Below are 16,008 nucleotides of genomic sequence, written 5' to 3'. Positions count from 1 at the left end.
GTCTATCTGGTACGGTTGGTATGTTCGAATATTTATGTATGAATTGAGATGATGTAGTTCTTGTAACTCTGTATGCTGTTGTGAGTAGTGTGTTTTGGATTATTTGTAGTTTGGTTTTAATTATTTTGTCGTTTACAGTTATTCATGCTGGAGATGCGTAGTCTATTACTGTTCTAATGTATGTTTTGTAAATTTTAGTATGTTGTCTGTAAATACTCCACTTGTTTTGCCAGTTAGACTCCTATTATAGTTGGTTCTTCGCCAGACTTTATTTTTAATTTCATTGACATGGTTAGTCCAAGTTAATTTTGAATCATGGGTTAAACCTAAAAATTTAACCGATGTGGCTGTTTGAAGTAGTGTACCATTCATATATACTTCTGGTTGTAGATTTTTGTGTTTTGTCAATTTGGTAAAGACTACGAATTGTGTTTTTCCTGTGTTTATTTTTATTCTATATTTTCGACAGTATTCACTTATTTTATTTAGTTGCGGTTGTATGTTGGTGGCTGCTGTTGTTGGTGTTGCGGCACTTTTCCAGAGTGTTACATCATCAGCGAACTGTGAAGAGAATCCATGATTAGGATTCTTCAATGCCATATTGTTTACATACATGATGAAGAGCATAGGGCTAACCACCCCTCCCTGAGGGACATCAGCTTCTGGAGTAAAGTACTCAGAAAAGCTACCCTCCACATTCACTCTACACTTTCTATTTTCCAAAAAAGTTAGATAGCCAGCGAATAATTCCACGTGGTTGTCCCATTTAATTCATTCGGAACCTAAGACCATCGTGTCATACGGTGTCGAATGCTTTCTCGATATAGAGGAAGCAAACGACAGTGCATTCTTTTTTTATAGAAGCTATTTATTATAGCTTCGGTTAATCTAATTAAATAATCTGTAGTTTGTCTAAGTTTCCTGAATCCATTTTGTTCTTTTGATAATTTTGATGTTATCTCCAAGAATGTGGAGAGTCTATCACTGATTATTCTTTCGAGAATTTTATCTACACAGCTGGTCGGGCTGATTGGTCGGTTGCTATAAGATTTATTTGCTAGCTTTCCTTCCTTATGGAACATTAATATATTAGTGAGTTTCCAAGAAACTGGGATGTATCCTGAGGAGAGAGAGAGATTAAATAGTGTTTTTTGGTAGTCAAACAAATTCGGAGTCCCCTTTTTTAGAAGGATGGTTTGTATTTCATCTTCACCTGGAGATTTTTTGTGTTTTTTATTGCTTCAAGATGTTCTTGTAAGGATATTTCTTTCGTTAATATCGTGTGTTCGTAGTTTTCATAGTTTGTGATGTATCTTGTGTTTTTCTCAGATATGCTCATCGGGAATATTGGTTCAAATATTTTTTATTATTTAGTGTATAGTTAGTGACTTTAGTGTAGAAATATCTATTCATATCTGGATCAGAATGAGTTTTAAATGTATTTTGTAGTTGAGCTTTGATACTATTACACTTTCAAATCTGTTTTGAATTACGCCCAAAGTTACACGAAGATTATCTGCGCTCGCCGTCCTTAATTTAGAAGTGTAACACTAGAGGGAAGGCTGATAGTCATCGCCAGTTCTTGGGCTACTGTTTTACTAACCAAAATAGGATTGACCGTCATACTATAACACTCCAACGGCTGAAATGACGACCATGTTTTGTGTGACGGCATCAGAAGCGAAGAAACTATCTCTTGTTGTTGTTTTTTCATACCAAGTTTTACGAGGGCGATCGATCTGTGCTACTCGTCCCTAAATTATGTAGTGTATGGCTAGAGGAAAGGGAGTACGTCATTACCAACCACCGCCAACTTTTGGGCTATTCTTTCACCAACAAATAATGAGATTGACCATCAAATTATTAGGATAGTAGGAGATGGAGAAACGTAATATCATCAGAAGTGACGAAACTCTTTCTCTCAAAATGGAAATAATTTTAACTTAAAAATAGATTTAGTTTTTGATGAATATAAAAATTGTATTTTTTACTTACTTACTGTTATATATTTAATTCCAAATTTACATTTGCTTTAGTTAAACATATGTTTAAGAAACGCGTGTAACTTACATTATAAAAAGTGTATTTCGAAATGGGTGCCTTTTCTCTGAATCTGTAAAAGATTCTCGAGTGTCAGAATCAACAATGAATGTACTGTGGGCGAATGTAATGTACACGTGACTTGCAGTATCGTTGCCAAATGTGCTTTTGAGAATATCTTCCATAGTTTTTAAATCCACACGTTAAAACAGTTGTAAATTGTTGGTTTCATACATCTGGTATCACACCGAAAACTATCAGTGTGATAAACGCTTATCAATTGGGACACTGCAGATATTTGAGCAGGAACATTTACAGAATTCGGACATCACAAACTGTCTAACTTCAGTAAATTAACTTTGTACGTTAGTATTTCTACGAGATCATTGTATAACTTTGGCTGTTAATAAATCACGTAAAAGCAGCCAATAAAAGAGAGCTAGCTGTTAAGTGAAGTGTACCGATATGACTCAAAATTAATTCGTTCATCGTGAACCATCGATAAAATATTTAGTTTCAGACCAGAGAGACGAGTCTTTATTCTTTGCAACTTTGTAAAACTATCACATATATATTATCATTTCTAATTAATATTTGTAATAACTGTTATTATGAATTGTGTTATTTTTTGTATATTAAAATATATATGTGTTAAGAAAGAAATATGTGTCGTTTAGTCTTGATGTAAAATATCATAAATTTGATACATATCAACATTCAATTATTAAATAAAATTTAATTACAATTTGACACGTGTTCTGGAAATATGAAATCGTAATATGTCGTTCGAGATAAAGTAGAATACGTAACTTATAATATTAATTTTACACGTGCTTAATTCGAAATCTCTAATAGACAAACTAAGAAATATTACAGACAAATGTGCAGTATAATGTGGTTTTTATCATTATAATTAGTTTTATTAAATTTGTTGTTTCTGTTAAAATTGTAAATTTAAACATTTAATATTGCCTATAAAAGTATAATTTTGAACACATTTTTCTGCTTAACACTACCTAACTGAGACGACAACGAAAACTTTAGGTAGTGTAGCCAGACAAGAACAAGTGTACAGCAGTTCAGAAAATAAGGTGAGAAACACAGAGAGACGTAAACAAAATAACGAAAATAACTACAGAGTAGTTCCATATCAAGGATGATACCATGTACTGATTTTACTGCCTTGCAATTCCCAATAGAAATGTTAATATGTGGCATTGTTATTCTCTGAATTAAGTTATTCACGGTATATATGAAGTACTTAAACGTATTCCACACTATGGGTTCTTGGATGTGATAGAACAGCGATTATCCAACCGAACCATCTGATTAATAGAAAATACCTCAAAAGTTGGTGGTGAGTTCTGCCCTCTTCTTATCTGTTAGTTAAAAAGTCTAGCGTAGATAGTAATTCTGTAGAATCAAAAGAAATTTGTAAAATAAATTGCAGCGACATCTAGTGATCAATAATCAAGTATTTCATTAAGTATTGACTATTTGCTGTTGTTTTTTCTTGTAGAACTTTTGATTTATTAAATAATGATTACACTTTGTGAATTCTATTAAATAATGATTAAACTTTGTGATTTCTTTTAAATAATGATAACACTTTGTGAATTCTCCTTCTGGATGTTTTAATAATTTTTATTAATGCGGTAAAAATGGTTGAAGCCTAAAAATGTCTCAAACACGAAATCTTGTATCAACTACATAATCCTCTAATGAAAGTGAATAGTCTAAAATATTTTATAGTTCCAAAAGTTCAGATTATTCAATGAATTACATTTAAAGTTGTTTATCTTCGCATATTTCTTAAGCCACTCTTTTACCAACGCATAGTGGGAATGACCGTAACTTTATAACACCCCGTCGGCTAAAAAGGCGAGCATGTTTGGTGTGACGGAGAGTCTAACCCGCGACCATCACATCACGAGTCGAGACCCTTAACCAGCTGGTCATGTTATGCCGTTTTGAAAAAGAAATAAATTCTAAGTACAACTTCTGCTTAGTGATAAATTTATTGCTGAGATCATGCGTTTATGTTGTTTCTTTCTTTGTCTTTCATATGGTATGATGTTTTCGAATTAATTAGGTATCTCAAACAGGCAGTTTATATATGAATGTTCATTTCCTCTAATATTGTTAATTTCTAAACTAAGGTATTACGTTTGCCAACTCACGTCGCCTTCTAAAGAGATTATACAAAAGATCGTGATATTCAGTAATTAGACATAGACTTCAAATATAAGGTTTTCTAGGAGTAAACATGATTAGTTTATAATTGTTTATATGTTTTGTCGCATTTCTTCCGAGTGATTTATATTTTTCAAGAAACTAAATACCTTTACAGCTATATTTAAAAAACAACAAAAGCGATTGTAAATTATAAGGAAACTGAAAGGTAATGTGTATACAAATAGTTTATACATATATTAAAAATAACATAGAACAGTTAACATTGAGAATTTACATACTTTTGTTTAGCATAATGTTGGAATTATTATATTCAGCAAGCCTATTAATATTGATGAAACGGAAACCCTGTTGACTGAGCGTGATCATATGATCATGTGATCATATGTTACTCCAGGGCATTTTTTGGTAGTTTGTTATTTTCTTTCTTTTTATTTTAATATTAGAAAACATTCAAAAAAAGTTCAAGGTGTATTTTAAAAAAAATTAGATGTAATTTCGTAGCATCCTCGGAATTGATTTGTGTAAAGAGAAAATTATTTTTATTTCTTGCTCTGGAAGTTCATATGAAATGCTGTATTGTAACTTAAGAGTTAACTGTCTTAGAAATACAAACGTATAATATTTTTATGTTGTGCTATTTCATTTTAACTTCATCACAAATTTTACGAAAAATTGGATGCTTCCTTTTTTAAATATGTAGGTCCGGAATGTTCAGGTGCTAAGACACTCAACTCGTAATCCGAGGGTCGCGGGTTGGAATCCCCATCACACCAATCATGCTAGCCATTTCAGCCGTAGAGACGTTATAATGTGACAGTTTATCCCACTATTCCTTGGTAAAACAGAAGCCCAAGAATTGGCGGTGAGTGGTGGTGACTAGCTCCCTCTCTCTAGTCTTACACTGCTCAATTAGGGACGGCTAGTGCAGATAGCCCTCGTGAATCTTTGCGCGAAATTCAAATAAAAACAAACAAACTATTTAAATATACACCTCTTAATAAACAAGTACGGTGAATACCGTTTCTTGATAGGCGAAACCGTACCCAGGTACTTTCCTTTGGTAATGTGTTGTAGGACTTTAATGTATAGTATGAGTCTTTACACTGCTAGAGAGAATGCACTTTAATGGGCCAGAGTGAAATTTGGGGATATAATAATCCCCCATCACTTTTACTCAAAAATTACTCACTAACGAAATCGGATGATCTAAGTCTAATCAGATTTTTTGGATGTGTCTTGCTTTGAACAGAGAGATGTTTATATTTGAACACATCTTTAAAAGACAAAGAGATAAGTGGGAACGAGGTTGAGCAGACAACAGACAACTGTGCAATTGTGTAATTGTTTAAAACAGGTGAGTCCTTCATATAGTGTGTGGTCCTAAAGTGGTCTTTTGTCCCCTTTCGTTGAAAGTCGGACCGAAAAGTTTTCATAAAACTTTGGATGTGGTTAAAATGAATAAACTGAAGAAAATACAAGTATAAGATTAAGATTATTTTAATACTGAAAGATTAACCTATAAATCTCGTGTTTACATAGATATAGGTTGAAAAGCAGGAATATCACCTCTGACAGAAAACTCAGTGTTGTTTTTATTTTCATTAATCTTTTTGAAAATATGTTCAAATATTTATTTATGTAGCCACCTAGTGGCTTACATATAAACATGAGACGCTAAAAATCTTGATTTGAGACCCATAACGATAGTGCTAATCTTTTTCAAATTACGAAAATTTAGATATAAACATTCAAATTATTTGTAACGATCTATTTGTTTATTCCAGAAATACAGATCGAATAAAATTTTACAGAACATATTCGTTCGTTAATACACTTAAAACGTTGTATAATATTCATAGTGTAATGGTTTAATAGAAATGTATTTTCGTATAATTAAACTTACCTTCGAAAGCTGCATTGTCTTTTTCAAGATGACGAAATTACAATTATCGTTGTTATAATTATTATACTTTCAAATCTCGCTTAATTTTATATCAATAGTAAAACTGAAAACTACGCCTATATTTCGATGATATCAAAAATGAGCAAAAAATACTAGGTAGTTCTGTAATTTTGGTTTGATTTCGAATTTCGTAAAAAGCTACACAAGGGCTATCAAAGCCGGCCGTCCCTAATTTAGCAGTGTAAGACTAGAGGAAAGGCAATTAGTCACACCACCCACTGTCAACTCTTGGCATAGTGTTTTTCCAACAAATAATAGGATTGACCGTTACATTATAACCCCCACACGGCTGAAAGGGCGAGCATGCTTGGTGTGACAGGGATTCGAACCAGCGGATTACGAGCCAAGTGCCTTAACCACCTGGCCATGCCGGGCAGGTAGTTCTGTAAAAAACGTAAATTAAAGAACCTGAGAAAAAAGCTTAAAGGAATAAATACATAGTAGTACATCTAAATATTAGGAGCAATACTGCAAAGAATTTGCTAGTTTGTTTTTTACTGGTGATTTAGTTGTTTTCAAGTGTAAAATTAATAGATTTATTCGTGTCAGAAATATATTTCAGAGAACATTTTAAAACTACTTTTCATTAAATGTTTTGAGACATCTACGAGCCATCAGAACATACGAAAACTCGTTTCACTTGAAAGTTTTTTATCATATTTGTGATCAGATCTGTATTCAAGATGTGAAAAATTATTTCATAGCAGACTCACTACTTTGATTTGTCTGAAGACACTATGTGTATAATTTGGTGTTTTCAGGTTCTGGGCGTGGGGTTTTATAACATACAATACGAATTACATTGTTTATTTATATCTACAAGTAAAACTGAATTTAAAAGTTTTCAGAGTATTAAAAGTTAAAACAATGAACAAATTGAGAAAAAACGAAAGCATCATATTCAGCGTATTTTAATACTTATCTATTAACTTATAAATTTAAAGTTTGTATCGATATTGGTTTAAAAGGCCGAAAACCAAAGCACTTGTACTGAATAATATGCCTCTAAAATAAATGTTAAAAACAAACTCTTCGTAACAAATATAAGTCTGCAAGGTACTTATGCTGTAAACTTTCAATTTTAATTTCATGAAACAAGAAATGAAATACATACTAAACATAGGGACAGTGGAGATTTTGTTAAATCTTATTATGCAATTTAAAAATCATAACATTTGAAGAACATTTGCTTTGAATGCTGGGATGTTTACGTGCATATATATTTAAAAACAGAACAACACAAGTGGATACAAGGTTAGCAGAAGACAATGAATTTTTTTTTTAATTTGTTGTACGTATTGAAATGTGTATATATATATATTTATACTTAAGGCGAAACAAACATCGCAGAAAAGGAACCCCAAACAACAGTCGATGAACCAAAGGTAAGAAACAATCTTATATGGAGATATCGCGACACATCAGCTAGATGTTGTTAGTTTAGTTTATGACAATTTTATTTGTACAAAACAAAATCTGATAAAAATTATAAAAACCATAAGTGTGTGGAGTATTACAAATATAACATAAGATTAGAAACTAATGTAAAAATAATAAATAAATTAGCTTTCAGCCAATGTATGTTTTATTCGTACCGAAACGAAATGACACGCACGTTCATAAATTTCGTCATTTTAACCGTAGTTATTAGTTAATGTACGCGTTACATGTAAAAAACAAAAAAGAAAGAAAGGAAAAGTTATACCAAAACATATTCCTAGATAGACACTTTCATTTATAATATCATAGAACACTTACATATATTCAATTTGTGAGCCAAAATTTTTACAACAAACTTTGAAAACTAATAAAAGAGTTACATATGCTAATAAACATTATTTTATTTCAAAAATATACAACAAAACTTTCTTAGTAATAAATCCTGCTAACTTGTCATACACGAAGTACACATTCGGGAACATACAACGTTCCTTTTAGGAGATTCCATTTGATTATCGAACTAATTCCGGCATTATTCTTTCATGTTCTGATATCAAACATTTTTGTAAAGTCATCGTATAGCAGTTTCTTGTAAGTACTCACAAGTAAAGCATAATATGTGACAGAAGAAAGCCTGTTTAGTGGAAGGAGCGTTCGTACATGTGTGAAAGAAAGCACCAGACTTTTTCAGTTTAGGGGGAGTTTGAGTGAAGAGAGAAAACATTGAGGGGGATAGAAGGAGAACAAATGAAAGCTCCACGAAGTTTTTAAATTGTTATTACCCATAATAAATCCTCACAAAGAGAAGAAACGTAAATATAAGCTATCTGAGAAAGATTACATTTTACTATATTGGTTACTTTCGGCTCAAGTTGCTGGTTCTAAGGCAATATCCACACAACACACGTTACTTCCCGGACAAAGTTCTATCTGTGACTTGAGTCTGTGTTTGTAACTTTTCCAATGTGGCCGTGCATGGATAAGGAACAGACCCACAGAAAAAGTCACAATTATAGCTTCTGAGGTTTATTGTATGCTGACTGTGAAAAACCAACAATAGGGATGGCTACATTTTGTCCTCATTAGGCGTGTTTATCGAAAATCGGGATAGCAATCACTGGCATTTTACACACACATCAAATTTTGATGATTCTTAAATGTATTACAGTAAATCAGTAACACACTTTAATTTCAAAAAAGTAAGAGCCCTTCACGGCCACGTGGTTGAGCGCTTGACTCGCAGTCTGAAGGTCGCAGGTTTAAATCATCCTCCCACCAAACATGTTCACCCTTACAGCCGCGACGAATCCCACCCACTATGCGTTAACGAAACAACAACTCAAAGTACAAACGTTTAAAACCAATGAAACAACAAAACTAATGAAGTAATAACAATGACACAATCACACATAACCGCACGTTTTTCTTTTACATTCGTCTTAGTTTATTCATTACAGATTTCGAATTAGGCGAGTGTTAAAATAACTTTTAAAATGGGTCAAACAACATGAGCATTTGTAATTAAATATTTAATCTTCATCAAAACGGAAACACATTTTTTCAGATAAATGAAAACATAATTTGATTTAATAATTACTTAAATCCTAACTCTATAGTTTTTTTAATACATTGTTGACTCAATTATAGCTTCAATTTTTATCTTTCATAAGTTGATATTTCTTTTATTGCAGAGACTTTGTAATTTCGGGTCAAAATACTTGAATTATCTTGGGCAGTTTTACATAAAATCAGAGTTCTAACAAATGAGTGTTTTTTCTCATATATAAACTAATAACGGTCCCGACATGGCCAGATGGGGTAAGGCGTTCGACTCGTAATCTGAGGCTCGCGGATTCGAATCCCCGTCGCATCAAACATGCTCTCTCTTTCAGCCACGGGAGCGTTATAATGTGAGGGTCAATTCCACTATTCGTTGGTAAAAACGTAGCTCAAGAGTTGGCGGTGGGTGAGGATGACTAGTCTGCCTCTAGTCTTAAACTACTAAGTTAGGGATGGCTTGCACAGATAGGCCTTGAATAGCTTTGTGCGAAATTCAAAAACCAAAAAAACAAACAAAAATACGCAGTGCACCACGCAAAACGTATTACATGATGAAAAATCGAGCTTTTACTGTATTCTGAACAGCATTGTTTTTAAATTAAGGATGTTTATTACACCACTGATTACATACAAATGTAGAATGGTAAACACTTGGAATCGTTGTTGATAAAAATAATTATTCTACTACCCACACGCATTACACTATTTTTTATAATATTAAATAATTATATTTTTATGAGAATATAATGTAATATGTGATGATATATAACATAAAATACGTTACATATATATAATAAATATATTGACCCGGCATGGCCACGTGGGTTAAGGCGTGCGACTCGTAATTTGTTGGTCGCGGATTCGTATTTCCGTCGCTTTAAACATGCCCGTTTATTCACCAGTGGGGCGTTATAATTGACGTTTAACCCCACTATTCGTTAGTGAAAGAGTTGGCGGTGGGTGGTAATGAGTAGCTGCCTTCCCTTTAGTCTTACACTGCTAAATTAGAGATGGCTAGCGCAGATTGCCCTCGAGTAGCTTTGCGCGGAATTCAAAAACAAACAATAAATATATGATATAATTAAATAATAATATATAATTAAAATGCCAAAGTGTAATAAAACATATAGTTAAAAATACAGTACTGCCACTGATCTCAAGCATAAGATGAGCAACCACGTACCAAATAATATAAAAGTGACCAGATCTATAGTATTAAGAATTCTCAATGAGGATGGAATATTTGGCTGTATAACAGTTTAGAAAAAACAACAACTTCACTTCGGTCTACAAATATTGTCAAGAATCTAAGACTTGTTTAAAAATAGAAAATCTGGACTGTTGATGATTGGAAAAGAGTGTTATGGACAGATGAGTCCAAGTTTGAAATATTTGCTTCAAAGGATAAGTTGTGCGTCCGGTAGAAGAAATGTGGATATTTTCCTGTAGGCATAGAACCTACCATGAAGCATGGGGTGGGAGGGTACAGTGGGATGATGTGGGATTGTTTTTCTTCTGAGACGAAAACAGATATTTGCAAAATAGATAGAATAATGGACCAACACAAGTACCATCAGATACTGATTCATTATTAAACACCCAATGGTTTCTGTATTATTGATAAAGGATTTTACTGCTAAGCTTATGACATACTAACATTCACCCATATTTACTAGAAACAGATTGAATGAGTTTATAATCATAGATATATTAGTAATTTTTACAGCCTAAACAAATATATAACCACGTGTTATATAAATAACAGTTTTTTTCACATTACCTAATTATACAAATTAAATCTCTCTTAATTATAACGAATTTACCTAAGTCTGCAGCGAAGAACTAGGATCAGATCTCAAATGTGATGTATTATAATATATTTTTTACCTTCTGAATTACAAAATTATTACAGTTACACAAAGACAGGTGTAGTACCGGATTTGTTTAACTTTTGGCAATATTCTAAAGTATGAACCAGTCGGGTTGCCGGTGTAAACTTTTTGGTTATTATCCACACGGTCAAACAAAAATACCCAAAGTTATTAACTGCAAGCCTGAATCAGAATATTCTGGTTAAAAGAACCCCTGTGAGGTTAAAAATAACAAAGGTCAACATGCTACACTGTATACTGGTCCTTATTTTCGAAATCGCTGTAAATAGACATGTAAACCTTTCTAGCCTGATAAGTCTGCCTAAAGCAGACTCAACTAATTACTAGTATAAAACGTCTGTTTAGGTTGCTGCTTTATATATAATTGTAAACATTTAATATTATAGTTTTAAACATCAAAAGACATCGAATGAACAAATGCAACAGGCTTAAAAGTAATGATGGAATTACACTATACTGCAGATTCGTCTTTCAGGTTCCTCTTAATTAGTAAACTAATATTGCTAGTGAAATCAAACAAAGAGTTGTATTTGTACCAAACAGTTACGTTAGCCACATTTTCTTATTAATAAAATGATGAATTCATAAATCCAGTTCTCTGTAAAGTTTTAGTCGAACTCAAATACTATCACTACATGGAAAATTTGTATTTAATATATAATTAACATTTATGGCTAAGAAATAATCATAAACAAAAGTAGTATATTACGAATAGTAAAGTAAGAATGAATTTATATATACCTAATCAAACAGGAGGATTACTTCAGAGTGTACGTATGTGTGTGTTTCTCGTATAGCAAAGAAACATCGTGCTATCTGCGCTGTCCGCCTATAGGGATCGAGCTCTCGATCTTAATGTTGTAAATTCCAATACTTCCCTATGTTACAATGAAGAACTACATCAGAGTAACTGAACTTAAACACACCTCCAACTCTTTGTTATTTCATAATTACCACTTTAATTAAGGTGTAGTTAATCTTGATACAAATTTAAGAAATAATGATTATATGTGCTTTTTCAGGCTACTTTTAAATAGTGAAACAACGCTAGTAGATAAAAGTGTCGTCCAAAAACGTCTCAAAAAGATGCACTTCAGGAACACGTCTTTCAGTTATGCTCTTCTCTGTCTAAACTTTTTCTTAAGGAAACAACTAGTCTTAAATTCTATGCTGTACTCAGAAATTTATATGAAACTAAAGACTAATATTTTAGCCGCAGATGAACGGCTCAGAGAAGAGCACAAAGTCTTTTTGCTTTTCAAGATACAATTTTTTTAGCTCATAACATTTTGACCGATTTGTGAACTAATTATAGTTTTCGATTCACGACCTCCAACCCTTTAGACTGATGTATTTGACCACTCCAAAGGTCTCATAGATTCATTTACTCTAATCGTACCAAAAATAATTTCAATTTGAGAAAAACCTTTTAGAGATCCTAATGAGTAGTAAAATCGAATGTGCGCTCCAGACTTGATATTGCTGGCTCATAAAAATACACATAATAGAAAGAAGAAAAAAGGTATCATAGAGTAATTTTGTCTGCGTAGCTTAATCCTTTATCAAAAGCAAGACAACGTTTATGTAGTTTAAATTCTGAGGCCTGTGTAATTACTTTAATCCGGAAAATTAATATTTAAAAGTCCTTGTGAAAGTTATTATTTTTAAATTAACCATCCAACTGGTTCAACGGTAAGTTAACGGTTTTACAGTGCTAAAATCAAGGGGTTCGATTCTACTCAGTGAACTCAGCAGACGGCCCAATGCAGCTTTATTACAAGAAACACCGACATGCTTACATTCAATTGTTACAAAATATAATTATATCTTTCTTTTAGAAAATGAAAACCATAAAAAGTCATAGTTTTCGGAAGTTAATTTTCGGTCACTTATTTTGAATAATCCATGACTTAATTCTGGGAGATAAGTGAAAAAACGTCTTTTTGTTGAATTTAATTTGCTTACGTTGCTGAATGAAGTATCTGATATATTTCTGTATAGGTTTTAAAATATGTTCTAAATAATTATTTGATCCATTTGATCATATTCATTCTTTCCTTGAGATTACTTACAAAATGGTTTAGGCGATATTTTTGAGACTGCTGCTATCATTTACGTAATTTATTTATCTTATCAATTCTGGAAACTTATTTGGAATAAATTTCAGGTTTCTTCAACATTCAATGATTTCATACGTTTGTATAATCAAAAACCTTTGAGAAAAGTTTTAATATGGCTCATCCTGTTTTAGTTTTGTTGTTTAATAGAACTGACATTAATACACAACTGATGATGCAGAGTACGTCACAGAAGTGCCAAGACTTATCCTACGTCAGTGAAAACATCTTATCCTACTGAAAATATGCAGTAGTTACACCACTTTCTTATATTACCTAAGAAATATCGTTGTTTTATTACCTCTGGAAAACTTCAAAATTTTCTCTGAAAGCGACTTATGTACAATCAAGAAAAATACTATTTTGAAGGAACACAGAGAAAGAAATTTACTGCCCAATATTACGAATAATCATACAGTAGCACTTCACATAACACTATAAAAGGGTTAACCATGAGAATATTAAATGCTAAAATCAAATTTCTCTTAACACTCATATACAATATTTCTAATGAGTGCTTTTTTTAGTTTAGTATTCAGTGTTGAAGGAATTCAGTATTGAGATAGCTGTATCTTGCTGTTTGTTTTTCAGAACAATTTTTCGTCTTGTTCTCCCAAAATATTTGAAATATTAATATTCCTGTTTGTAGCTACAGTAGAGATATAGGATGGAAGATAAAACAAATTCCGTTTTTTCAAGATTTTTCCTGTGGGTATATACTTAAAATACTGTTCAAACACATTTCACTTTTAAACAAACACTCACCAAAGTTTAATGTTAAAAAAATATTATCCAAATAATTGAATGTTAGTAAGAAATATTTTGCTGTAAGTTTAGAAAAAGAAAACCCTTAAACAATTAAATAAAGCCAACTGTTATTGCTGTAAATAATAAGATAAAAGGAAGTCGAAACCTCAACGAAAGTATTATGAAATAAGTAAAACAAAGTAATGATATACATGTTGCGATTTAATATACGAAATAAATATTACAGTACATTTCAAAATAAATAACTTTAAATTTGTTTTATTTTTATGTATCACGTATTTGTGTCATTACAACTGTAATGTTTAAATTATTTTAACTCTTTAATTACATTGACTGTAAACTTTTGATGTGTAACATATTCAGTAAGCATTATTACTGCGTTTAGGTCTAAGCCAAATGCAACTTACATCACATAGTCACAGCTAATATACAAATGCTTTGTGGTTTATTTAAAACATTAATAATAAAAATGTGGTAATTAGAAAATTCATTTTAATATTTCATAACAAATAACTGTAAGCCTACTTTTAGGTCTTACTTACCATAGTTACTGCGTGGATTGTTTGCTTCATATTAACTGCTGCAGGTGCCTTGAGATTATCAACCAACTCAGCCAGAACTGATTTTCATGTACAGACGATGTACTCCAGTCCCTGGTTTAGGTTTCCTTATCCAGGAAAGAAGTTACAAAAATATACATTAATATTTATATTTTTCATTTATGTGAAGAATTTATGAAATTATTTATCAGTTCTTTTAATATACAACCCCGTTATCCGTTCAGTTATAATAAAACTAATTTGTTTAAATCCCCTCTAAATATATACGACGTTGAAATCAAAATTACACTAATAAAAAGTATTAGTGTAAAAGCTGTAAAACAGTTTTATATATATGTAAAAACGGCTCGTTTGGTTTTAGATAATTTTTTTACGTGGAGGAGCGAACAACGTTTTCACCTTCTTCGGTCATCGTCAGGTTCACAAAGAAAGGAAGAGATAACTGACCGGAAACTGACCACATGTTTGAAAGGGGTTGTAAACAGAGTGTTGGAATGTAGAGGGCGTGTTTAGATTTTGGATATATAATTTTATATTACTATTTATTACATTATTTTTAATATAGGTATAACAAGTTTTATCTTCTACTTACATGTGTGTTGTTAAAGTAGTCCATACGCATTTTAAAAATGTTACGTTTGTAAAAAGGGTAAAACAATTACATCTTGATTTTTGTCTTTCAGGACACTTGGGTTTATCAACAGTTAGTGTCGGTGCTGTCTTCGGAATGTTTGCCGGTATGTTAGCATCGGTATTGGAATCAGTAGGAGATTACTATGCATGCGCTCGACTAGCTTGTGCACCTACTCCTTCACCTAGCGCAATAAATCGTGGAATATTTGTAGAAGGAATTTCCTGCATCGTTTCTGGAATTTAAGGATCTGGATGTGAAATGACTTTTTACAGTCAAAACATTGGAGCAATCGGAATAACAATAGTTTACCCATGTGCTGCCTCTCTAAAACAGATAAGGATCGTTTGTATTTTAGTATTTAATATTATTGTGAATTTATTAAATTTATTATGCTGTTATACATAACTACTGGTATTTTAGAAATTTAAACTTGAGTAAATATCGCATTCGCTGATGTTGCAGAAACGTAAAACCCACGTAATTTGCTTGATTTCTATACCAATAGGTGACTAGTTGACGACTTATTCAGTTTGGTGCTATTACCATTATGATTTTTACAGTTGTGGGGAAGATTGGAACCTTTTTAAACACTATTCCTGAGCCCATTATGGGTGGAACCATATGTGTTATGTTTGCAATTGTAACGGGAATTAGACTATCCAATGTCAGATTTTTCGACCTTCAACTAATCGATAAATATTTTCATCCTCGGATTATCTTTATTTAAAAGGATCACCATTCCAAAATGGTATAATGGCCACCCAGTTACTATTGATGTAGGTACGTACACTTATTAGGGTGATTGAAGTGTGAGGAAGGAAATTTGATGAAGGTTTCT

The sequence above is a fragment of the Tachypleus tridentatus genome, chromosome 3 (genome assembly GCF_004210375.1).
Source record: "Tachypleus tridentatus isolate NWPU-2018 chromosome 3, ASM421037v1, whole genome shotgun sequence".
Taxonomy (NCBI): Eukaryota; Metazoa; Arthropoda; class Merostomata; order Xiphosura; family Limulidae; genus Tachypleus; species Tachypleus tridentatus.
The sequence above is the reverse complement of the archived record's forward strand: the minus strand, read 5'-3'. Positions refer to the sequence as shown.